The sequence below is a fragment of the Geotrypetes seraphini genome, chromosome 12 (assembly GCF_902459505.1).
Source record: "Geotrypetes seraphini chromosome 12, aGeoSer1.1, whole genome shotgun sequence".
Lineage (NCBI taxonomy): Eukaryota > Metazoa > Chordata > Amphibia > Gymnophiona > Dermophiidae > Geotrypetes > Geotrypetes seraphini.
The window spans coordinates 4,688,088-4,713,215 of NC_047095.1; the positions used below are offsets into that span (position 1 = coordinate 4,688,088).

A 25,128-nucleotide genomic window follows, 5' to 3' on the forward strand; every position below is an offset into this window, starting at 1 on the left:
TCTGTCTGTCCATGCCTGTTCCACTAATATTTCTGTCTCGCTCTCTTCTGGCTCCCAAGCCTCAAAATTCATTGTCTGTTCTTTCATCCTTATGATGTTCTTTCAGCCTCTCAGATATCGCCAGCATCTTGTCCATTAAACTCTTCATCCCTGGTATTTAACCCCTGGCCTGCCTCTCTGGTAAAGAAATTATCTTGTCAACTTTCTCCCTCCCTTCTTTCTCTCGTACACTATACCCTGGGGAAGGAATTTTTCCTACCCCTTGGAAACATGCTTTTGTTCGTCCTGCTGAAAGAGCCTCATCTAGATCAATCCATGCCCTTGAACTTTTGTCCTGTCTCTAACCTGCCATTTTTCTCAAATTCTGGAAAAATTTGTTTTCCAACAACTGACTCATGTGGAACAAACCAATATTCTTTATCCATTTCAGACAGGATTCTGACACCACTACAGCACTGAAACTATCCTTTTAACATTCTATGATTCTATTCACACAACCCTTGACACTCCACACCTAGTGCTTGTTTCATTAGATCTGTCCTGCGTTTGATCTCACCGATCACTCACTTCTTAAATGACTTCGTAACATTGAGATTTCTGGGACTGTCCTCACTTGGTTCAGGAGTTATCTTACAGAGAGGACCTACACCTCTACTGATTCTGGTGATGAAAATCTATCTCTTACCGTAGAATGCACTTCCCTATTCAGTCCTCTCATCTTGCTTGGAGACTTTAACATGCCATCAGATGTCCCCGGCAGGACCTATCAAGTTATCTCCAATGACCTCAGTCACTTCTCTGCTTCCATTTAATATTTTTCTCTATCTCCTCAACAGTTATCTAAGATCATGGCTGTTGTACAGATGATATTCAGATCTGTTACTGTATTACTGACCTACCCTGTCTATCATTGATCTTACAACTTGTCTAAGCAAAGTATCATCATGGCTTAAAGAAAACATGCTTGTGTTAAACCCTGACAAATGTGAGTGCATCTGTTTTCCCTCTTCTTCCAATTTCACCCCTCCCCCCATCCCCACCCCACTTAACATCAATTACCATTTAAATTTTTCTGAATCGGTTCAGATTCTGCGAGTTATTTTCGATACCAAACTCACTTTCAAGCCACAAATTGACTCAGTTATCAGGCCATCTTTCTACACAATACAACATATCCGTTCTGTCCACTCTCTTCTAACTCCCACACTATATATTTACAGCCATTAATCCATGCATTAGTCATATCATGCCTGAATTCTTTATATGCTGGTCTCCCTCTCTCCTCACTCAAAAGATTACAAGTTGTTCAATCTACCGCTGTTAAGCTTCTGAACTAACATACACACCTCAATGCCCCCCGCTCTTCTTATCTAATTATTCTTTTAAACAAACTATCAGGGTTTCAGACATGCCATTTGGTCACCACACATTTTTCATGGCTGCCAAATAGTGCTTACTGGCTATGGCTTCTTCACTAGCCCCTCACAATATATTTTCCGTGTTTTTTTATTTTTTATATATATTTTCTGAAATGATTTTTAAAGTGCTTAATAGCAATAACTTAATTTGTTATAAAAACTTATCTTAAATGTTTTCATTATCTTATCAGGAAAGGGACCTGTCACATCGACATGTTTCGCCGTCAGGCTGCTTCAAGAAAAAGTCCCCCCTTTACAAATTTTTCTGCACCATCCCTATCCGCATAGCAGTTACTAAGATAAGAATAACTAGATAAGAAGAGAGGGGGGCATTGAGGTGTGTATGTTATTATGAATGATCTATCAATGCCATACTACTGACTGAGATCTTTACGTGAAGCTTCTGAACTAAGCATGCCTTTTTGACCATGTACTCCCTCAGAACACTGTCTCCCTCTCTCTGCTTGTATTACTTTTAAACTTTTCACTTCAGTATTTTTGTCTCACATCCCACATGCACCTGTATATTTGAGTAGGCTTATTATCCAATTTGCCCCTCTTGTTCCTTCCGTTTAGCAGACAGTAACCATTTTTGTCTTCCATCCCTCTCAGAAATTCGCCTCACGATAGTCTGTCTTCTGTTACATAGGCCAAAAACTATGGAACAATCTCCTACCACATATCGGGAACCTATCTACTCTGTCTGAATTCATGAAAACACTCAAAATGTAATCTTTATGGTTAATTTCATTTATGCTTTTTGTCTCTCTTAGTTAATCTGACATCAATTACCTATAGTTATTTATGTCCTCTACTTTGTTATTTATGTCCTCTATATTGATTTTTGTTTGTTGCAATTGTCTGTCTTTTGATTTCAAGCTATTTTTTTATGTGTTGATGCTTACTTCTGTTATATTACTGGTTTATTGATTGACTGACAAGATTTCCACCCAACCAGGCTTTACTGTGACAACTCATTCCCTGCCAAAGTCCCTCCTCCAGTCACAAATGAAGCAGTAGTTTAAACGTCTATATTAGCTCCGTTGGCGTACCTCAAGGCTATGTCTTGGGATCTCTCCTTTTCTCCATATACACCGTACCTGCTCTCGGTTCACTGATTTCCTCCCATGGATTTCAATATCACCTCTATGTTGATGACTCCCAGATCTACCGCTCCACACCAGATATCTGTACTGGAATTCAGGCCCGAATCTCAGCCCGCCTGTCCAACATTGCCACTTGAATGTCTTACTGCCATCCAGTGGCATAGTAAAAGGGGGGGGGAGTCCACCCCACACCCCACACCCCACACCCCACACCACACCACCTCGCCTCACCCCACCCCAGGTATGGTCTTCCTAAGGACGCGACGGCACCCCTCCTCCTCTCCGCCCTCCCACCCACACGCTCCTCGTTCCTCTCTTTGCTATGCGTACGCACCACTTGCCTTCCCCTGTACTGGTGCAAGGTTGTTGCCCGCTTGACATTGGTGCTCTCTCTGACGTCACTTCTGGGACCTATGCCTAGAAAGTGACATCAAAGTGCTAGCCGACACTGACATGGGCAGCATGCTGCTTACACGGAGAAGCTAAAAAGGATACGGGGAAAGGGATGGGGACATGCAAGCAGCAGGGGGAGCAAGGGTGGGGGAGGGGTGTCACTGCTCTGGGCACTGCTCACCCTTACTATGTCATTGCCACCATCTCAATATGGCTAAAACTGAACTCCTTATCTTTCTGTCTAAACTCACCTCCCCCTCTTGCCATTCGCTATTTCTGAGAATAACACTTTCCTCCTCCCTACCTCGTCAGCTCGCAACCGCGGGGTTATCTTTGACTCCTCTCCTTCTCCACTCAGATCCAACAAAATGGTAAAACCTGTCATTTCTTCCTCAATATTACCAAAATCTGACCTCTCCTCTCCGAACACACTACCAAAACCCTTATCCATGCTCTCATCACCTCGCGTTTAGACTACTGCAACGTACTTCTCTCAGGTCTCCCGCACATCTGTCTCTCATCCTTTCAGTGTGTTCAAAATGCTGCTGCACGACTCATATTCCATGAGAACCGCCATGCTCACATTACCCCTCGCCTCAAGTCACTTCATTGGCTCCCCATCCATTTCCGAATACAGTTCAAATTCCTCTTACTGGCTTATAAGTGCATTCACTCTGTAGCCCCCTCAATATCTCTCCTCACTTATTTCCCCCGTTCATCAGGAAAGTCCCTCTTATTTGTACCCTTCGCCTCCACTACCAACTCCAGACTCCGTCCCTTCTTTCTTGCCACGCCGTATACCTGGAACAGGTTGCCAGCCAATACATCATGCTCCGACTCAGGCAGTATTCAAATCCAAGCTAAAAGCTCACTTCTTTGAAGCTGCTTTCAACTTTTAACTCCCACTCACCATCAGATTCCTATACCTGAAAAAAAAAACAACAAACAAACCCTGAATCTAGGTATCATTGTTGATGATGAATTAAAATCCTTGTTTATTATGCAGCAGTGGCTAAGAAAGCAAATACAATATTAGGAATTATTAGGAAACGAATGGAGAGCAAAACAGAGAATATTAAAATGCCTATCACCCCATGGCGTGATTGCACTTTGAATTGAGTATAAATTGATATAATTCCTTCTACCAGAATTTCCCCAATCCTGAGATGTCCTGTCTGTCCAAATTAGATTGTAAGCTCTTCTGAGTGGGGACTGTTAATTGAATGCTAAATGTACAGTGCTGTGTAAGCCTTTCAGTGCTATAGAAAATAGTAGTAGTAGTAGTTATTGTCCAAATTTTGATGCAAACTGCTATGATGACATTTTTGGTTTCTCTGCGGTATATCAAATTTTAATATAGAAAAGATAAGATTCAGTTCATGGCAGTCAGTATTTAAAACAACACTGCCTGCTGTGAGCTGAAACATTTCCTGACATTACTCCTCAGCCACTCACAACCTCATATCTTGATCCCTTGTTCTAGAACCTTCTCTCCCTTGAAAAGAGGTTTATTTCCTGTGCATTAAAATCTTTCAGGTATTTAAATGTCTCTCTATTATAACAACTTTCTTCCCCAATCTCTCTTTTTATCTTAGATTTTTAAGTTTCAACATAGGCTTTTGATGGCTTCATCTTGTCTGCATCCTGATAACAGTAATCCATGCGGGGTCATACCAACAAGATGTACCACGGCATAACCACCACCTCTTTTTTTTTTCTTACCATGTCTTTCTCTGCACCCTTGTTTCCCTCTGGCTCCTGTTTTCCTAGCTTGAAATAAAGAGATCGATAGAACAATATAATCAGCTAGAAAAATCAACTTTAAACACATAAACAGTTAAGAATTTAATACTGATTGCAATCAAAACAATTCTAGCTAATTGGAAAGACTTCTCTAAATTAGAATACAACATTGGTGGAATATGGTTTGTCTATATAGCAAATATGAAAAAATATATGCAATTAAGGGCCTGTTTTACAAAGTCACGCTAGTGGCTGCAGCGCAGTCACGGCCCTAAGGGCTCCTTTTACGAAGGCGCGTTAGCGGTTTAACGCGCATGCTAAACCGCTGGCCGCTACCACCTCCTTTTGAGCATGAGGTAGTCTTTCGGCTAGCGCGGGGGTTAGCGCGTGATTAAAAGTCGTGCACGCTGAAGCTGCTAACGCGGCTTCGTAAAAGCAGCCCTAAGTTTGGCAATGTGAGAATTTTCTTTTAAAAAAATCTGGAACTGTTTATTGAATATGAAGGAGTAAGATCTGTAATTCTTTGTTTTATGTTGCGACAACCTTGATACTTAGGGTTCCTTTTACAAAGGAGCGCTAGGGCCTTAACGCGCGGAATAGCGTGTGCTAAATTGCCCCACGCACTAGCCGCTACCGCCTCCTTTTAAGCAGGCGATAATTTTGCTAGCACGCGCGATAATTTTGTGCTAAAACCGCTAGTGCCACCTTAGTAAAAGGAGCCCTTAATTTAGTTAGATTGTATTGATTTATTTAAATGTTAATAAAATATTTTTGGAAAAAAAGAAATAGCTCCTAACTGGTTAAATCACTTGTTCAAGGCTATCGATTGATATTCAGCGGCACTTCACTGGTTAATGCTGCTGAATATTACCACAGATCACTAAACTGTAAGCCAGCTATTCTGTGGGTGGTCCAGGGTAAGCCCTTATATTCAGCACTTAATCTGACTACATAGAAGTCATTCCTATCTTTATGTGGTGTCACTTAGGTGGTTAAGTCCTGAATATTGCTCATAACCCAGATACTCAATGCTAGTGCCTAGACATGACCTGGCATTGACTATACGGGTATAACACCACTGGTGGTTAAAGAAATGCTCACTGCTGCTGGCTGAATATTGACCCCCCCCCCCCAATCATCACCAATAATAAAACTCTAAGCGCTCATGCGCACTCCTATCTGCGTGATCCGTAGCTCCGTGGCCGGCAGAGAAATTTTAAAGCATGTGGAGCATGTGCGTTCGGCGTGTGCGCACGTTTTGGAGCGTGTGCGCATGATGGTTTACTGTATCCAGCAGTTACTCTGTGCCGGTTGCCCCCACCCAAAAAACCAAACCAAGAAAAATGGTAGGTGGGAGAAGGGGCACGATAGACAGGCAGTGGGCAGGGACATTGACAGGCAGACAGAAATAGAGGAGGGCTTTGAAGAGGAGGGCAGGCGCGAATGAAGAGCAGTAGCGGCAGCAGCGGTTCGTGCCGGTGGGCCAGAAGAGACCAGGATGGAGGGAGGGTAGGAACGGCGGTTTGGGAGCAGATATTAGGGAGCAGGGAAGAGGTGCTGCTGGACAGGGGAGCAGCGAAGGGGTGATGACAATGTGGCAGGGGTTTGGGTAAAGGTGCTGACTTTGGAGGGGGGAGAGGGTAGTTGGGTTAAAGTGCTGATATAGTCAGCCATGCTAAAGGACCGCTGATAATGCCACCCCTCTAGAGATTGATGGCTAATGCTTCAGAATATCTGTTATATGAAAGGATAAATAACAAGCATTCCTAGGAGGCTGGTCTACTTTTGGCCACCTCTTGATTACCCCCTCTAGTAGTACTAATCTTCAGACCCTCAGAAATGCCACCAGCCACTCAAATATGTTTCATAGTGGTTGATTTATACATTCAATCCTCACCGGGTCACTTATGATAGAAAATGTTTTTTTTGAAAACATAGTGGTCGTGTCTTGGGTAACCAGTTCTAATAAAGCAGTGGTCTTAAACTTGCGGCCCGGCCAGGTACTATTTTGAGGCCCTCGGTATGTCTATTATAATCATAAAAGTAAAATAAAATGGTTTCTTGATCATAGGTCTCTTTAGCTATAAATTACCTCTACTATGAAACCATGCTAGCAGTTTTTAACGCAGAGAATCACGCTGAATGGCCCGTGCTGCTTCTGACGCTCATAGGAACTCTATGAGCATCGGGAGCAGCGCGAGCCATTCAGCATGGCTCCTCGCGCTAGAAACTGCCAGCGCAGTTTCATAGAAGAGGGGGTTAGCCAAAAGGAAAGATTTATAAACTACAAAGAGTTTAGCCTCATGCAAAATTGTTATTTCTTTAATAAGAAATTAACTATTTTTTTCTGAGGCCCTCCAAGTACCCACAAATCCAAAATGTGGCCCTGCAAAGGGTTGGAGTTTGAGACCACTGTAATAAAGGGATCGTAGCCCTGATGAAACCCTTCTAGGGTGAAACATGTCGGTGATGTATCCCTTAGAATGGATCCCTTAAGCTAAGTATTAGCCTTATAGAAATGAAAGATTTAAAAGATTTGTTACATTCAAATTTAAAACATTTTCTATCATAAGTGACCCGGTGAGGATTGAATGTATAAATCAACTACTATGAAACATATTTGAGTGGCTGGTGGCATTTCTGAGGGTCTGAAGATTAGTACTACTAGAGGGGGTAATCAAGAGGTGGCCAAAAGTAGACCAGCCTCCTAGGAATACCCCTCTAGAGATGGCATACATGCAGCAGCGCTATCAACAGAGTGATAATTAGCCCTTAGTAATGTCCCTGGAAGACCCTAAAGCTGTAATAGCATAGAAATATTTGTTTGGATAATTTTACTCTATTTTAAAATGCTTTTAAGTGCCTTAAGAGACCAATTTTCCAGGCGACTCGCTTTGATCCTGGATTTGTGAATACCTTTCCTCGCAGATTTTACATCAGTTCTCAGATGGAAAATATCCATACAGTATACTTAAAAAATTGCCCAAGGAAAATAATAGCAATTTTTATACACCGCAAGGCCGTATAGTTCTATGCAGTTTACAGAAGTTAATGCAACAAACTGAATAAAAGTGAAGAAGTTAAAAGCCAATAACTAAAACCCTAAAAAGATCTGGTTGTTGCATAATAAAAACTTTTACAGTATCCACAGAGATTTGTTGTTATTACTGGACTACAGTTCAGTGGGAAACACGGTGGAGACTGCACATATTCACCTATAATGGCTGCTTCCCCCTTTGGGTTGAGTCCTCTGTTACTCAGAAGTTGCCAGGACTTAAAGCATCAGCCTAAGGTTTGCCTTTTCAGAGTTAGCATTAGATGCCGGTCACCGGATGGCAGGAGGCTAGAGAAATACAGGAAAAAAAAGGCCAGACCCATGGTCATTCTAACAGTCACGCTATCAGTGAATCAGGAACAATATAGACTCATGAGGCAAAATCGTTATTTGGAATTAAGCACCAGTCAAGACTGGCAGAACAGGTTTGGAAGTGGAAGACAAGCGATGGCTGGTAACGGAAGTCAAACAGAAATAGTGACTCGCCCAAGCCCTCACATGTGAGGCCTGTGAAAGGGAAGGCCAACTGGGGGGAGGGGAGGGGGGTGTTCAGGGAACCAATCAGAATAAGTCACATAACATAACACTATTTCTATCCCGCAAACACTTTACAGTTCGATGCAGTTCACATATGAGGAAACTGTACATTTACAGTGAAGTACATATTTAAATTATATAGGTTAACATTCAATCGATATCATTCCCCACAAACTGTCTAATCTAAACAAAGGCTTTAAAAAGTTTTCTATAATGTTGATAAGACTGGGAAACCCGTATCAGGGGGGCCAAGCTTTCCTTCCCACTTAGCAGCCTGTGCCTCGCTTCTCACATGAGAAGAGCATCTTGGGATGTACTATGCGTACCTCCTCTTTTAATGGGTACTTTTTTCAGTCAAAATAATATATGCAGTTGCATCGCCTAGCCTTACCACACCCAGAGGAAGGCAACCACAAAAAGGCAAGCTTACAAGTTGGGGAACAACACATTTATATATAAGTATAGGGTGGGCAGTTTCCAAAAAGCACTTTTACTTGGGTATATAGTCATTTGCATCAATAAATGGCTTTTGAAAATAGCTTTCCCTGTGCATAGCACAACTGCAGCAAAGTTCTCTTGCGTAGAACTACTCCCACGCTGACAAAACTACTTTTTGCATGAAGATTTCCAACTACAAACTGTTTCCTGTCTGAAATGTTGCACATAAAAGTCATCTCCTGCTCAGCTTTGCACAAGAAAAATACTGTCGGCACATATGTGGCTAATTGCAGAACTACAAAAAAAAAAGGCAAAATGATTTATATGCTCAGTCACTGTGTGGAAGAAATTGACCACTGAAATCCCACAAACGGGTAACATAGCACACTTGAAAAGTTTTTGACATTTTGGTCCCAACTAAAGTGTTAGATCACCTTCAATTCTTAGTATTTTTAAGAAACAGATGGGTTAAAGGATGAACAATATCTGACTGCAAACATTTTCATCAGAAATGTAATGCCTAAGCAACAAAAATCGCCTGAGGTATGCAAGAAGATTATCAGGAAATGCATGTTTTTGAAATATGGTGATTTAGGCTAATTCTGGATGAATATCCAAAAGGACTCATTTCCAATGAATGGATGCATGGGGGGGGGGGGGGGGGGGCAAGATCCCAGATAGGAAATCTACTAATGGTAAATTAGCTAATTTACCATAATTACTACTACTTTTGCTACAGCTATTTATTATTTCTATAGCGCCACAAACATATGCAGCGCTATACATTAAACATGGAAACAACTGTCCTGCTCAAGAGCTTACAATCTAATTATGATAAACACACTGAACAAAAATGATAAATCACTATATGGTGCTCATGCAGGGAAATATAAAGGGAAGAAGAGGTAGAGATGGGGGCTTTAGAGGGAATGACAAACAAATATGGTGCTTTACAAAATTGGTAGGGTTAGGACTTAAATACAGCTTTGAAGAAGTTGGCCATCAGCCTGTACTTGAATACCACCAGAGATGGAGCCTAACATATCGAGCCAGGTAGGTTGTTCCAGGCATACAGTGCAGCAAGGTAGAAGGGATGGAATCAGGAGTTGGCAGTAGAGGAGAAGGGTACAGACAAGAGAGACTTACCCAACGAATGGAGTTCCCGGGGTGGAGTCTAGGGTGAGATAAGAGAGGAGAGATACTGAGGAGCTGCAGAGTGAATACTCTTGTAGGTCAGTATGAGGAGTTTGAACTGTATGTGGAAGCAAACTGGGAGCCAATGAAGCGACTTGAGGAGAGGGATAACGTGAGCATAACAACTCTGACGGAATATGAGGCGTGCAGCAGGGAGGAATAGATTCAAGGCTTTCTGGTTATCCTGCTACTCCCACCAGAGTCCTAGCACAGAGGAAGACTCCTGAAGGTACTGATTGCTTGTGGCGAGAGAGTCTAAAGAAGTTTGCAGAAGAGCAGACAAACAGAGAGAAGAAAGAGGGATCCTAGTGAGGTTCACAAAAAGAGGAGAGAAAAGACTTTACTCACCCAAGGGATTGCCAGGAGAGGACAGAGACAAGGAGTAAGAAGAAGAGTGCAGAAAAGAAAGGGCATACAAGAGAAATAGTTTTGGAGCAACATTAATTTGAATTCATTTGAAATCAGTTTATTCTATACTTGAACCGAGTTGTAGATAATTTTATTTAAGAAATTCTATTTTGAAATTAATTATGATTGTGTTTATTGTATTTCATGTATGCTGTTGATTGCCAAAAGGACTAACAAATTGATTGGAAGAGATCAAACCAGCTATGCCACTTGAAGCCCAAATGATGAAGTTATGACTGTCTTATTTTGGTCATACTGTCAGAAGACAAAGATCATTGGAGAAGGACATCATGTTTAGGAAGATCGAAGGAACCAGGTGAAGAGGGTGACCTGCAATCAGATGGCTGGGCATGTTGAAAACAACCATGGAGATGATGCTGGAGGACCTTACCAGACTGGCACAAAACCAATTTCTTTTTAGATCTGTAATTCAAGTTGCTAGGACTCAAACACGAGTTGATAGAACAAAAAGTCAAGGTATTTCATGGAATTTGGTAGTATACTCTTTAACTGGTCTGTTTCCCGTAGTTGAATTTATTGTGGTTCTTTGGTAAGCAGTTAAGTGGAGGACTGAATGAGTGTGATTGAACCCCAGAACTGTAGTCCTCCAACCTATTGGATTTATCTGCCCTAGCATGCTCCCAAGCTTGAGAAGTATAAACTGAAAGAACTAAAATCATTTTGTGAACCCCAACAAGCTGGCCAGAGCCCACAGACTGCATGTGGGTAGGACCAGGACTACATCTGTATGATGTCTAAATCCAAGTTTAGACGTTTTACGGAACACATGCAAAAATCTAGTATCAAACATACCCATTTTCAAAACTGCAAGATATCTATCTTGTTTTTTTCAAAAATGGATGTGTTTATGCTCTATGCATCTATCTTTTTGAACCATTAAAAAAAACCCCCAAAACTATGTCTATAAGAAAAATGCAAAGCACAAGCCAATGAGAAGTAGGAGGGGCCAGCATTTGTAATAGAAGCAGTGGAAGTGTTCAAAGAAGTAATAGAAGTCAGCCTCACCACAGTATACTACCAGATCGACAAACTTAAAAGTGGCAAATCCCCTGGACCGGAAGGAATTCACCCGAGAGCCTTAAAGGAACTGAAGGTTGAAATTGGAGAACTACTGCAAAAACTTGCCAACTGGACAGATATCGGACGACTGGAAGATAGCGAATGTCACGCCAATTTTCAAAAAAGGATCAAGAGGAGAGCCGGGCAATTACAGACTTATGAGTCTTATGTCTGTCCCTGGAAAGATGGTTTAAGCACTGATTAAAGATAGCATAGTCCGGCATTTGGATACACACAACCTGATGAGAACCAGTCAACATGGTTTCAGGAAAGGGAGATCATGTTTGACGAATTTACTTCAATTTTTTGAGACCGTGAACAAACAAATTGATAGTGGAGAACCACTATACTTGGACTTCCAGAAAGCGTTCGACAAGGTTCCACATGAAAGACTTCTCAGGAAACTACAAAGCCATGGAATAGAGGTGGATATACAAAGATGGATAGGCAAATAGCTGGAGAACAGAAAGCAGAGAGTGGGCATAAATGGGAATTTCTCAGACTGGGAGAAAGTGACTAGAGGTGTACCCCAGGGCTTGGTACTTGGGCCAATCTTATTTAATATTTTCATCAATGACCTAGAGGAAGGAACATCCAGTGAGATCATCAAGTTTGCAGATGACACAAAGCTATGCCGGGCAATCAGATCGCAGAAAGATAACGAGGAACTCAGAACGACTAGTGTAAGTTAGAGAAATGGGCAGAAAAATGGCAGATGAAGTTTAATGTGGAAAAGTGCAAAGTAATGCATTTAGGCAGAAAGAACAAAGAACACAAGTATATAATGTCAGGAGCAACTCTGGGTAAGAGCAAACAAGAAAAGGACCTGGGCGTACTGATAGATAGGACCCTGAAACCATCGGCACAATGTGCGGCGGTGGCAAAGAAAGCAAATAGAATGTTAGGCATGATAAAGAAGGAAATCACAAGTAGATCGGAGAGGGTTATTATGCCGCTTTATAGAGCAATGGTCAGCCCACACTTGGTATACTATGTCCAACATTGATCTCCCAACCTAAAGAAGGATATAAAACTGCTGGAGAGAGTGCAGAGACGAGCAACGAAGCTAGTAAAAGGTATGGAGAAACTGGAATATGAGGAACGACTCAAGAGACTGGGATTGTTCTACCTTCAAAATACTGAAAGGAATCGACAAAATAGAGCAGGAAAAAAAATTATTTACAATGTCCAATTTGACACGAACAAGAGGACACGAAATGAAGCTAAATGGGGACAAGTCCAGGACAAATATCAGGAAGTTCTGCTTCACACAGAGTGGTTGAAACCTGGAATGCTCTCCCAGAGGAGGTTATAGCAGAAGCGACCGTCCTAGGATTTAAAAGCAAACTAGATGCACATCTCCTTACAAGAGGCATAGAGGGATATGAGTGACTAAAAATTACGCCAGGTGTACATCTGGCTGGGCCTCCGCGTGTACGGATTGCCGGACTTGATAGATCGAAGGTCTGATCTGGAGATGGTGCTTCTTATGTTCTTATGTTATTAATTGACATACATGGCAGAAAAGTGAGAAAGGTCGATAGAACAATATGGTACAATTAATACAGTATAATGAACCTGTTTCTCAAACCAAATCAATGCAAATACTATTCTGGATATGATGAAAGCCATACCTGTTTGCAGTCTTTGTATGTGTACCTCCACTCTAGACATTTCCTCTAAAGCTAACTTCCTCTCTGCTTCTCAGAAAAGGTGACTGCAAACTTTTTTTCATCCTTCATACTGTTTACTGTTCGCTGAACCCAGATCAGCCTCTTGATCTTCCTGCCACTTGGTGTAAAGAGAAGTCCACCAAACTGTATATTTTTCTTCTGTTACTCTGGATTGATGTAAGTAGTAAAAAAGGGCACTGTCTGGCAATAGACTTCACAACAGAAGGAAGTCTTTATATTTTTTACGGCACAATCTATTTGGAATGCATAACATATATATTTTTTCTCTAGTAATGTTAGTACATTCATATTTCCAAACAGATTAGTATCAATACCATAAAAAAGGAAACTAGTTGCCCTAGGTCAGGGGTGGGCAACTCCGGTCCTTGAGGGCCAGAATCCAGTCTGGTTTTCAGGATTTCCCCCATGAATATGCATGAGATCTATTTGCATGCAATGCTTTCAATGCATATTCATTGGGGAAATCCTGAAAACCCGGCTGGATTCTGGCCCTCGAGGCCTGGAGTTGCCCACCCCTGCCCTAGGTCTGTGTGTGACACCCTGATTAGTTTGTTTGTAGATCTCTGGTTGGAAATACAAGTCTAATGCAAAATGGTGTGGAGCTATACTGTATTAAAGAGGCCTTTTACTGAGCTGTGGTGGTCAGTGCTAGCATGTGCTTACTGCAGCTTAAAATGGTGTACCACAGGACATGCTCAGATCCAAATCAGTAGTGTGCCAAATATTTTTTTATTTTTGCACAGAGGGGCCGTGTCTGGAGACAAGAGAGTGGGTATTTCTGTGCTAATCAATTACCACAGCTGCATTACATAAGACGGGTGGTGGACACATGGAACGTGCTTCCAGAGGGATTGATAGGACAGGGTATGGTATTGGAGTTCAAGAAGGGATTGGACAATTTTCTGAAGGAAAAGGGGATAGAAGGGTATAGATAGAGGGCTAGTATACAGGTCCTGGACCTGATGGGCCGCTGCATGAGCGGACTGCTGGTCATGATGGACCTCAGGTCTACCCAGCAGAGGCACGGCCTATGTTCTTATGTTCTTAGATTCACTAAGCAAACCGATCGTGTACTGATCGGTTTGCGAGCCTTTTGTGACCCGATTTCCCTCCGACCCGATCCACTAACCTGTGTCCCATCCATCCTCCGATCCACGTATGCAAATGAGGGAGAATGGCATTCAAATGATGGCAAGCAGCGATTCACAAACCAAAACCCTGCAACACTGACTGGGCTGGCCGATCACAAACAAGCGACTGCTGAGGACCACTCGCTCAGGTCTTTTCCGACCGCCTTGCTTTCTGCCGCCCTGCTCTCTGCCCTGTTTTTCTGCTTTCTGCCCCGAACTCCTGCATTCAGCCCTGATCTTCCGCCTGCCCCGAACTCTTGCAGCCCTGACTCTCCCACCCTTCTCCACAGTACAAGCTCGTGGTTTTAACCCGTCGGTTTGAAGCGGATTAAAACCATGGGCTTGCAAAAACTAAAACCAAAACAAAACAAAAACATCCTACTGAGAGCATGCGCAGGCAAAGAAGATGGTCTGCACATGCTCAAGGGTCGCTCTCTAGCGATCCGTGCGGTGGGGGAGGGGGACGTGTCAATGATCGTCCCCATTTGCATGCAGGCCTTTATTGAATTCGTCGGCCTGCACGTAATCAGGCATGCATCGGACACAGAATTGGAGGTTAGTGAATCTAGCCCATAGACCCTTATAAGCCTGTGATTGTTTGTTTTTAATTACACTTCTCCCTCTGTATTCGCAGTTTCCGTACCTGCGGTTTCGATTATTTACTATTTTTCTGCTGCTGACTCTGCCCCCCCCCAAAAAAAAAACATCATCACTCAAATTATTTTTCTGTTTAGTGTTTGGTACAGTGCCCTGAAATCGCTGGTTATTCACGGTTTCATTAGTAAAAATGATGACATTTTGTTTAAAACCGCAAATAACATGTAAAAATTATTTGCATTTTTTTCTTATTCGCGGTTTTTTCATATTCGCGCCTATTGGCTGCCCGCATCCACCGCGAATACGGAGGGAGAAGTGTAAGCATGTAAAGCTGGTGGCCTGAGCACTTCACTTAAACAATGGAAATAATTTAATTAGTTGATTGATGCTTATGGGTAAATGTATCTGTGGAATGTATGAATGACGCATTAGTAGCACAGGCCTATTGCTATAGTGAACTCCCCATAATTCAAGTAAGTTTGATATTTCTAGGCTATAGACTATAGAAATGTGCCTGGTACTGTCCTTGGGTTCCAACTACTGGAACTCACTCCAGCCTAGCTAAACCATCTCCAAATGACTGGAGTTCCCGTCTAAACCCTCATTAGCCTATCTTAAACCAAATAGCCATATACAGGACACAAACTGTGCAAGTCTGCCTATTGCCAGCCTTAGGGCTAGATTCACTAACCCCCAATTCCGTGTTCGATCCGTGCCTGATTGCATGCAGGCTGACGAATTCACAAAAGGCCTGCATGCAAATGGGGATGATCGTTGACACGCCCCCACACCCACCGCATGGATCGCTGGAGACCGATCCCGATGCATGGGCAGACCATCTGTAGATGGTCTGTGCATGCATCTAAGAGCCTCAACTTTTTTTTAATGTTTACTTTTAAACAGCCCAGCGAGCCCGTGGTTTTAACCTGCTTTAAACCCACGGGCTCACAGTGTGGGGAAGGACAGGAGATCAGGGCTGAGATGGAGCAGAGAAGCAGGGTGGCAGAAGGCAGGGCAGTCGGAAAGGACCTCAGCAACTGGTCCTCAGCAGTCGCTTACTTTGGATCGGCCAGCCCAGTCGGTGTGGCTTTTTTTCATTTTAGTGAATTGCTTTCTTCCTGCTTTGCATGCATGGATTGGGATGGGATCACTACACAGGTTAGTGAATCGGGTCGGAGTGAAATTAGGTCGCAAAGGGCTCGCAAACCGATCGGTACACGATTGGTTTGCTTTGAATCTAGATTTTAGTTCTACAATTTATATCCTTCATTTCTAATTAGATCACCATAGGATTATCGCTTGAGCCCATACTGCCTACAAAATAGGTAATGTTTTTTTAATGGCCACATGCTACTTTATTGCTTGGTAAAAATGAACTTAATGAGTGGTAAAAACCTACATAAAAGCTCACTAATGCCATTTTATTGCAACTTAGTAAAAGGACAGCTAAATGAGCTTCCTACGTAAGGATTACATTTATTTCACTGTATGCAAATTATTGTGAGCACATTTCCTATCCCTGATACGCAGGTATCAATAATTGATTCTAATTCAGTGGTCAAATCCCTACTTTGACCGATTGTGTACCTCATCCCTACCTAACTTTTAATTATGCACTTCATAGATACCTTACACAGTATAGGTCATTTATTCTGATTTCACAGTTAACAAAAAGGGCCCACGAATTAAGAAGTGGGCAAGTAACATTGGCTGAACCATTGAAGAGCTTTGAGAGGATAGGTATGGGGGGAAGAATAAGAGGGGCACTTGTCTGTTGTGGTTGGTTGGTGGAGAATGAATAGTTGTTCGGGAAAGGTCAGGTTTGATTGGTGGAATGTTGCTGGACTGTGATTGGTTAGGTGTCTGGCGGGAATGAGGAGCTGTGAGGAATTAATTTTGTCTGGCAATTCAGGGGAGGAGAGGATGGTTAGAGTAGTGGTGAGAGGGTAAGAAAGGAAGAGGGAAGGGAGTGTGGAAAATATTATTTTTCCCATCCACCCTGTCCTGTTGGAGTGTATGGGGTAGATATATGGTTTAGGACCTGAGGGGGGGGGGGGGGTGTCGCAGCTTAGCGGAAAAGGGTTGCGTTACAGGTTGTCAATGATCAGTTTATTGTATTTGTTACAGGGATTGATGGAAGGACAGATACTTGTGTGTGACACCGCCTCAGGTATTGGTGAGGCTGGGTGGCACTGCAGGTCTCATGGGGGAGGGGGCAAGGGTTGAATTATTGTTAAGAAAACACAGTATGAATTTTTTTTGGGGGGGGGCTGACAGCTAGGTCATTACCGACTAGCTGACAGGGTTGGTGTTTTGGGGGGGATCACTTGGCGAAAGTTGCATTTGTTACATCCATGGTTAATGTTATTGCATTGTTGCTAATAAAGCTGCGGCCAGAATTTATTTATCCATAATACGTTGTTGAATGTTAATTGTTTAGTTCATTTTGAGTATGAGCGATGGAAAATTGTGTGACTGCCAATGTTACATTTTTAAATGTTAAGAGAGCATGGGGCTCAGTTTCAAAAAAGAAAAATGTCCAAAAAAATGACAAAAGAGCGGATGAATGGTTTTATTGCCATCCCCATACAAATCACAGATATCTATGCTGTTGGTTTGTAGTTCATCTAAATCACATTGGGGAATGTTAGAGGTGTGGTGTGAGACAAACTAGGGAAGGCTTATGATTTGGATGTTTTTCTGCTACTAAATTTCTAGATACATCCCATTGGTTTCCAACCGAAAAGTTTGTAAGGCTTACCAATTTTACTCTCTTTATTATCAAAGTAATATTACATTACATTAGTGATTTCTATTCCGCCATTACCTTGCGGTTCAAGGCGGATTACATAAGAATTGTTATGATATTAAGAAGTACATAAGGAATAGTACATAAGGAATAGTACATAAGGAATAGCAAATTTTCTAATTTGCTGAGGAGTAGATAAGTAGGTGAAGCTTGGGACATGGTTGTGTTATATTGGTTTTATGTATTTTTTTTTTTGAAGAGTTGGGTTTTTGTTTCTTTTTTTGAAGTTTTTGTAGTCTGTGGTCAAAGTCAGCAGATTGGTGAGTTGTCTGTCCAGTGTTGCTGCTCTGGTGTCCAGTAGGTTATCATACAGTTTTCTTCGTTTGATATTTTTGGTTGGCGGGTGTGTGAATAGTGTGTGGGTTCTCCTGTGTCTGGTTGAGGTGGATTGAATTAGTCGATTGTTCCAGTAGGTTGGACTGTCTCCGTTTTATAGCTTTAAATAGTGGAATTTGAAGTGTACTCTGGCTTGTATTGGGAGCCAGTGTGAGTCGTGGTATGCCTCTGTGATGTGGTCGTATCTTTGTCAGAGTAAAAAAGCCTTGGATAATGGAGCAGTGTACCCAATTCGGGTTTCAATCGTGAATAGATTCACTAGCTCACGTTGCAGGGAAAAACCCAGTAAAACTGTTTTTATTGAGATTTATCTAGAAATTTAGTAGCAGATACCCGTTGACCACATGGTTAATTATTAGGTTTGGTTGGATGCTTTTCTGCCATAATCAAACATTTAAGACTATGTCCAGGGCACAATTTTGATATCTGGGGCTAGACTTGTTTGATTAATTAAGGAGTGCAAAAAAAATGCCCAAACTGACCAGAAGACCACTGGAGGGATCTAAAAATGACCCCCCTTCCCATATTTCCCCAATGGTCACTGACCCCATATTACCTTCTATAAATTTGAATGAAATAGTACATACTTGTATGACAGCTTCAGATGTTATGACCAGTCCTAGCAGGTTCCTGGAGTAACCTGGTGGACAGTATAGTCAAACATAGAGATGGGTACTCGGGCCTATACCTCAATCTAAGTACTACAGTACTATGATGGAATACATGAACCTTCCAAAATCTACCCAAATCCCACTATACTTACATATAGGTGACACCAGCCACAAAAAAACACATTTTTGTTGGAATGGGCTGGTGAAGATTAAAACACGTGCTGTATTAGATAATTTCTAAATGGAATGTTATATAGTTTGTTAGACGCACATTAGATAATGTTCCTCATGGGGGTTGAACCGTGTTTGACTCTTTTTCTGAGGCTTTATCTCCACAAACAGTACATATTAGGGTAGTGATGATGAGTTTTTGGTTTCTGTATGTGATTGGACGCGAGTAGTATAGTGTGATTTCAATTACCCAACATTGACTGGATAAATGTTACATCAGGAAGTGCAGGGAGGTAAAATTCCTAATTATGCCACATCGTTTTATCTTAAACCTCTAATTCTTTGTCAAGATGGTGTTAGCCATCTCTTCTGAGATAATCTTATACTCCCTCTGACATCACAGGATCTAAGACTTTCCCTCTTAGAACCGCCCTCAAAGAAGTTTAAGCCAATTAATTTCATGATTCAAACCCACTTATTGAGTATATACAGTATATCCACTGTTGCTCGTTGTAGTTGAGAAATCTCTCATAATTCCCACCCTGGTACTACTACAACTACTATTTATCATTTCTATAGAGCTGAAAGGCGTACACAGTGCTGTACATTTAACATGCAATAGACTGTCCCTGCTCTGAAGAGTTTGCAATCTCCTACCCTCCCACCCTTCCATCACCTGATATATTATTCTCTAATTAATCTGATTAGTATGATGATTTAGTTTTTGCCAGTGGTGAACTACTAGGGCCTGTGCTGCTCCAATAGCAATTCACATTTAAATGGATGTGCACTGCTCTACTGCTCCTCCCCCCATATATACCAAATTGCAGGGACATTCAATAGCCTATACAGTACTACAGTTTTACTTTTACAAGTGGTAGTGGTCCTTGATTTGATCACCATGTCTCTTCTTGGTACCCTCCATTCATCTCTCTCAAACGTACTCTCATACCACTAGCATGCTCCGCATGCGGTATGTGGTTTTTTTTTTATCCTTTTCCCCTCTTCCCTCCTTTTTATTCCTATGTTTAGAAATAATTTCACCTACATTTCTCCCTCACTACTATTGGTAATTTTGTAAAATTGGGGACAGGAGTTGTATAACATACCAGTGTCTCTTGATTGAGCTTGTTAATTGTCTAGTCATATTGGTATTGGTTCCCAGCCATTATGCATGACATAGATTTGCATAAAATGATTCACTAGCATATGCAAATTTATTTAATCTATTTTCATTGTGATAATTCTGAAAAACCAAAAGGCTTGGTATATCTCCAGGAGATCATTGAGAAGCATTGCCATTTAGTAACATAAAAATTTCAAGAAATAGCTTACATTGGCTCTAACATAAACATTATTAATATCAAGTCCTTTAATGCAGTCATATAATTCTGTGAGATCACGAGAAGCTGAAAGCATAGCAACAGAACAGATCACACCACCCATCCCAGTTCCTCTTTTACTTACGGCATATATAAATCATTAGTGGGAAGAAACTTGATTTAAGAATAGCCTTACTGGGTCAGACCAATGGTCTATCGAGCACAGCAGCCCATTCTCACGGTGGCCAATCCAGGTCCCTATTAACTGGCCAAAACCCAAGGAGTAGCAACATTCCATGCTACCGATCCAGGGCAAGTAGTGGCTTTCCCAATGTTTTTTTAATAACACAGAAACATGATGATAATAATAATAACTTTATTTATATCCAATCATACCTTTTCAGTTCAAAACGGTATACAGTATTGAAGCGAGCGAAGTGGTTACAGGAATAGCTACAAGTACAGGTTTATAGAGAGTACAGTTGTACCAGGAAATGACAACATAGGTTTGGGTGTGAATAAATAGGTAGATGGGAAGTAAGGAGCGGGGAGAGGGAGTATGTTGGAGGTGGAGTTGGTCAGGGTTTAGAAGTTTGGGAATTCAAATGAATTTGTTGAATAGGAGTGTGTTTTTAAGTGCTTTTTTGAAAGATTGGTATGATGGAGAATTCAGGAGGAGTTCACTTAAGGCTAGTGTCGTATCAAGAAATCTTTTGAATTGGCATCCCTTGGGATTCGGGAAGGCGAATAATAATGGTCTGCGAGAGAGGCAGGGTTTGCCCTGTAGGACAAAGAGTCTCAGGAGATGGCAGGTAAAGGCCCATCTGCAGTAACCATTATCTCTTTCTCTCTCTGAGAGATCCCACGTGCCTATCCCAGGCCCTTTTGAATTCAAACATAGTTTCTGTCTCCTCCACCTCTTCTGGGAGACTGTTCCATGCATCTACCAACTTTTCTGTAAAAAAGTATTTCCTTAGCTTACTCCAGAGTCTTTCACCTCCTAACTTCATCCTATGCCCTCTCATTGCAGAGTTTCCTTTCAAATGAAAGAGAATCGACTCGTACGCATTTACATTACTTAGGTATGTAAACGTCTCTATCATATCTTCCCTCTTTCGCCTTTCTTCCAAAGTATACAGATTGAGATTTTTAAGTCTGTCCCCATATGCCTTATGATGAAGACCACATACCATTTTAATAGCCTTCCTCTGGATTGACTCCATTCTTTTTTTATATCTTTGTGAAGGTGCGGCCTCCAGAATTGTACACAATATTCTAAAATAGATCTCACCAAAGTCTTATACAGGGGCATCAATACCTCCTTTTCCTACTGGTCATACCTATCCCTATGCAAACTAGCATCCTGATAGCTTTCGCTTTTACCTGTTCAACCTGTTTGGCCAACTTAAGATAATCACATGCAATCACACCCATCCTGCTCTTCTGTCATGCACATACATTCTTCATCCCTAAATTGTACCATTCCCTCAGGTTTTTTTTGCAGCCCAAATGCCTGACCTTGCATTTCTTAGCATTAAATTTTAGCTGCCAAATTTCAGACCATTCTTCAAGCTTCGCCAGGTCTTTCTTCATGTTATTCACACCATCCGGTGTGTCTATTCTATTGCAGATTTTGGTATCATCTGCAAAGAGGCAAATCTTATCCAACAGTAATAGCAGGCATTGTAGCTTCAGCAGTATCGTTTATAAAAATGTTAAAAAGAACAGGCCCAAAAACAGAACCTTGAGGCACACCACTGTTAACATCCCTTTCCTCAGAGTGATCTCCATTGATCACTACTATCCTCTGTTGCCTTCCAGTCAACCAGTTTTTGACTCAGCCCGTTACTTTGGGACCCATCCCGAGGGCACTCAGTTTATTTATTAGATGTCTGTGTGGAACACTGTCAAAGGCTTTGCTAAAATCTAAATACACCACATCTAGCGCACATCCTCTATCCAATTCTCTGGTCACCCAGTCAAAGAAATTGATCAGATTTGTCTGACAAGACCTACCTCTAGTGAATCCGTGTTGCCTCCAGTCCTGTAATCCACAGGATTCCAGAAACTTGTCAAAGTAGCTCCTGATTGGTGAGGCCTGACTGTAGTGCAGGAAGAGGTGGTTGGAGCATACCGTGAGTGATTCCTTCATTCGCCGGTGTTCCAGCTGCTCTCTCCTGCCTCTATGGCTGCCCTCTCCTGTCTCCTCCACTAAAAAATGTATTTGCGGTTTTTCAAGATTCGCGGGGGGTTCCTGGAACGGAACCCCCGTGAATATCGGGGGAGTACTGTAGTGGTAAATTAAATAATAAACCCAATCCAATTATTTCAACAATATCAAGGAAGCAAACTGACTATAGGATTTAGCAATGATTGACTTTATTCTGTTAATCTGAACTATTGTTTTATTGGGTTTTTAAAAAAAATAGATTTTGTGAAGTGACTGTATTGTATTTTAATAAGATTTTTGTACACAGCTAAATACTTATGTCAATAGCGGTAAATCAAATAATAAACCCAATCCAATCCAATCTGAACCTGGCTTTCCCTGCTCTTATTCTGCTGCTCTAATCCATAAACTACTCCTATGGTTCCTATGTTGCCACTCTATTCTGGGGTCATTAAGGTACATTGGGTGTTTAACATGGCTTTTAATGTGTTCTATAAGTGTGACAGTATGCTAATTATTAACAGGTTATAACTGTGATGTTAAACTTCTAATAAAGAAATTCTTAATAGGTAATGTGATATGGATGAGGGCAGTGCCCTGCAGTTAATAGGGATGTCATTACCATGCACTAACATAAGCCACATAAAAGCCAACTTTGGTTGGGAGGGTTCAACTGGGTACACATTACTATATCTATGAAAAGGAAAACAAAGTATGGCAGGGACATGGGCACAACTGACCAGGTCATATAGAGCACAGCAGGTGGGACGCACACTGGAAGGACTAAAAGAAGAGCTAGGGAAGAAGAGCTAGGGAAGCACTGAATGTAGAGAATGACATGGGGACCATTTACCGTGGTCACCGCAGTAAATCCACAGTAATGGGGACATTTGCAACTGGTTTACCGCAGGAATGGGGACAAGACCTTTCACCGCCCCGTGGAAGCAGTGAAAAGTCTTGCTCTTGTGGTAAAAAAATTGTGCCTGTGTCGGACTCGGCATCTCCTCCCCAGCTCCTCTTGGGTCTGTTTTACCTTCAGGATACATCCATACCACAATGAAGACAGAAGGAACCCAAAACCAAAGCCTGAGACCAATGTGATTTGAAGAATAAAATTACCAGTCAACAAAAGGTAGAAAAAATTATTTTATATTTTGTGATTAGAATATTTCAGATTTGAAATATGTATCCTGCTTGAGCTGGTGTTAAACATAACTGGGGACTGCAAAGCCTAGGCCATGCTTCTTTAGCTTCCAGCTGGTTTAAGGCTCTCTCTCTGACCAGGGGGCAGTTGCCCTAGTTGCTCTCCCCTAACACTATCCCTGCCGTGTGTGACTGAACTATTCTGTTAGCTTGATTTTTCTACGTAGCATTCTGTAGTAATTTGGTTTGTTCAGTTTTCACAATAGTGGAGGGGAGATTTGTGAAAGGGAGGGGAATCAGAAATTTTGTCGATCCTTGCTCTCTATCATTTGTGTTTATAAAATGACAATTGTACAGAATAGTCTCTTTTATAGTTTAGTAAAATAAGTTCAGTATAAAATCATAACTATTTAAGGCTTATGCAGATGGGATATGACAGTTTGCAGGGCGGGGACAGGGACCGAGCTTGTGGGAACGGGGCAGGGATGGGGACGAGCTCACGGGGCGGGAACAGTGATAATTTTTTTCCCCATGTCATTCTCTAACTGAATGTCCCACCAGACTCTCTTCCTCCCCAACCCCAACTCATCCCCACCAATTTACTCCACCTCACTTTTTTTTCCCCCTCCACCCGCAGCTCATCTGTACCACAGTTAGATCCCTTTCCGTCCAGCCTGGCCTATCCATACCACCTACATTCAGGCAAGATGGTTATTTGTGAAAAAGGAAAATGATATTCCTCTCCATTTCTCTTTCAGCTTTACTTGATAAGACCTCTCCATTTTCAGACCTTAGCATGGCATACTGCCCAAATTCCCTCTGTTCCCCATGTTCCTTCAATAAAATACCATATATATCCTCATGACCATAGGGCTGGAGAAGAATAAAAAAAATACTAGCTATTCCCCCACCCTTGACCCAGCCCAGCTAGTACAAAAATCTTTACTTTTGTGTCAATGAGAGAACCAGTCAATATAAAGTGTGAAAATGTGCTTTCCTTTCAGAAGACTAATACAAATTCATGAATTAACATAAATTAGGGTCCTTTTACTAAGAAGTGCTCAGGTATCCCACGGTAGTTTCCAGAATCTTCACAATGAATATTATTAGATATATTTGTACCCACTTTGTTTAATACAAGGATTCTCAACCCAGTCCCTAGGACACTTTGAGCCAGTCAGGATGTCCACAATGAATATAAATGAGATAGATTTACATGAAGTACATCCATTGTATGCACATTCATCTCATGCATATTCATTGAGATATCCTGAAAACCTTATTGGCTGGGTGTATCCTGAGACTGGACTGAGAACTGTTGATTCAGTAGGATATTGTGGTTGCACAGACCGCCCTGTGATCCGCAAAGACTGGAGCTGAAAACTTCTGACAGATGCTGATTTAGATAGAAAAGTGCTGTACTCACTTTATCTATACTCTGTATCCTAATGAAAACTACCATCTTCTGTTCTTCATGTCAAATATTTCCTTCAATTCTGCAATGCCCCCCTTTTTTTTTTTAGTGTTCTTCTTTGTTCTGAATACTGTAGTAGACAAGTGAGAAGACAGTTCACAAATGATAAAGGCATTTCTAGACAGAACAAACATATCTATATTTGTAATAATGAAATTATGTTCTGTTTTCTCTTAGTTGTTGGTTTAAAAAAACTCACACATAAAAAGATGCTTATTGCATTCTACAGACAGAAATTATTTGGTGTGTTCTACTGTCATAAAGGAAGTCAAGTCATTGCGAAGTGAAAAATAGAGACT

At 41.6% G+C, this 25,128-nt stretch overlaps 1 protein-coding gene and 1 long non-coding RNA gene across 4 annotated transcripts in view; one reads left to right on the top strand and one right to left on the bottom strand.

The window, feature by feature from the left end:
• The window catches only part of PTPRC (protein tyrosine phosphatase receptor type C), a 294,186-nt gene that overhangs the window by 27,319 nt on the left and 241,739 nt on the right, over nt 1-25,128 (top strand). The gene's annotated exons all lie outside the window — the stretch shown is intronic.
• LOC117346509 lies at nt 4,648-25,077 on the bottom strand. The gene is made up of 3 exons (XR_004536606.1): nt 24,782-25,077; nt 7,876-8,003; nt 4,648-4,687 (listed from the first exon to the last, which is right to left on the bottom strand). It is a non-coding gene; the product is annotated as an uncharacterized LOC117346509 (long non-coding RNA).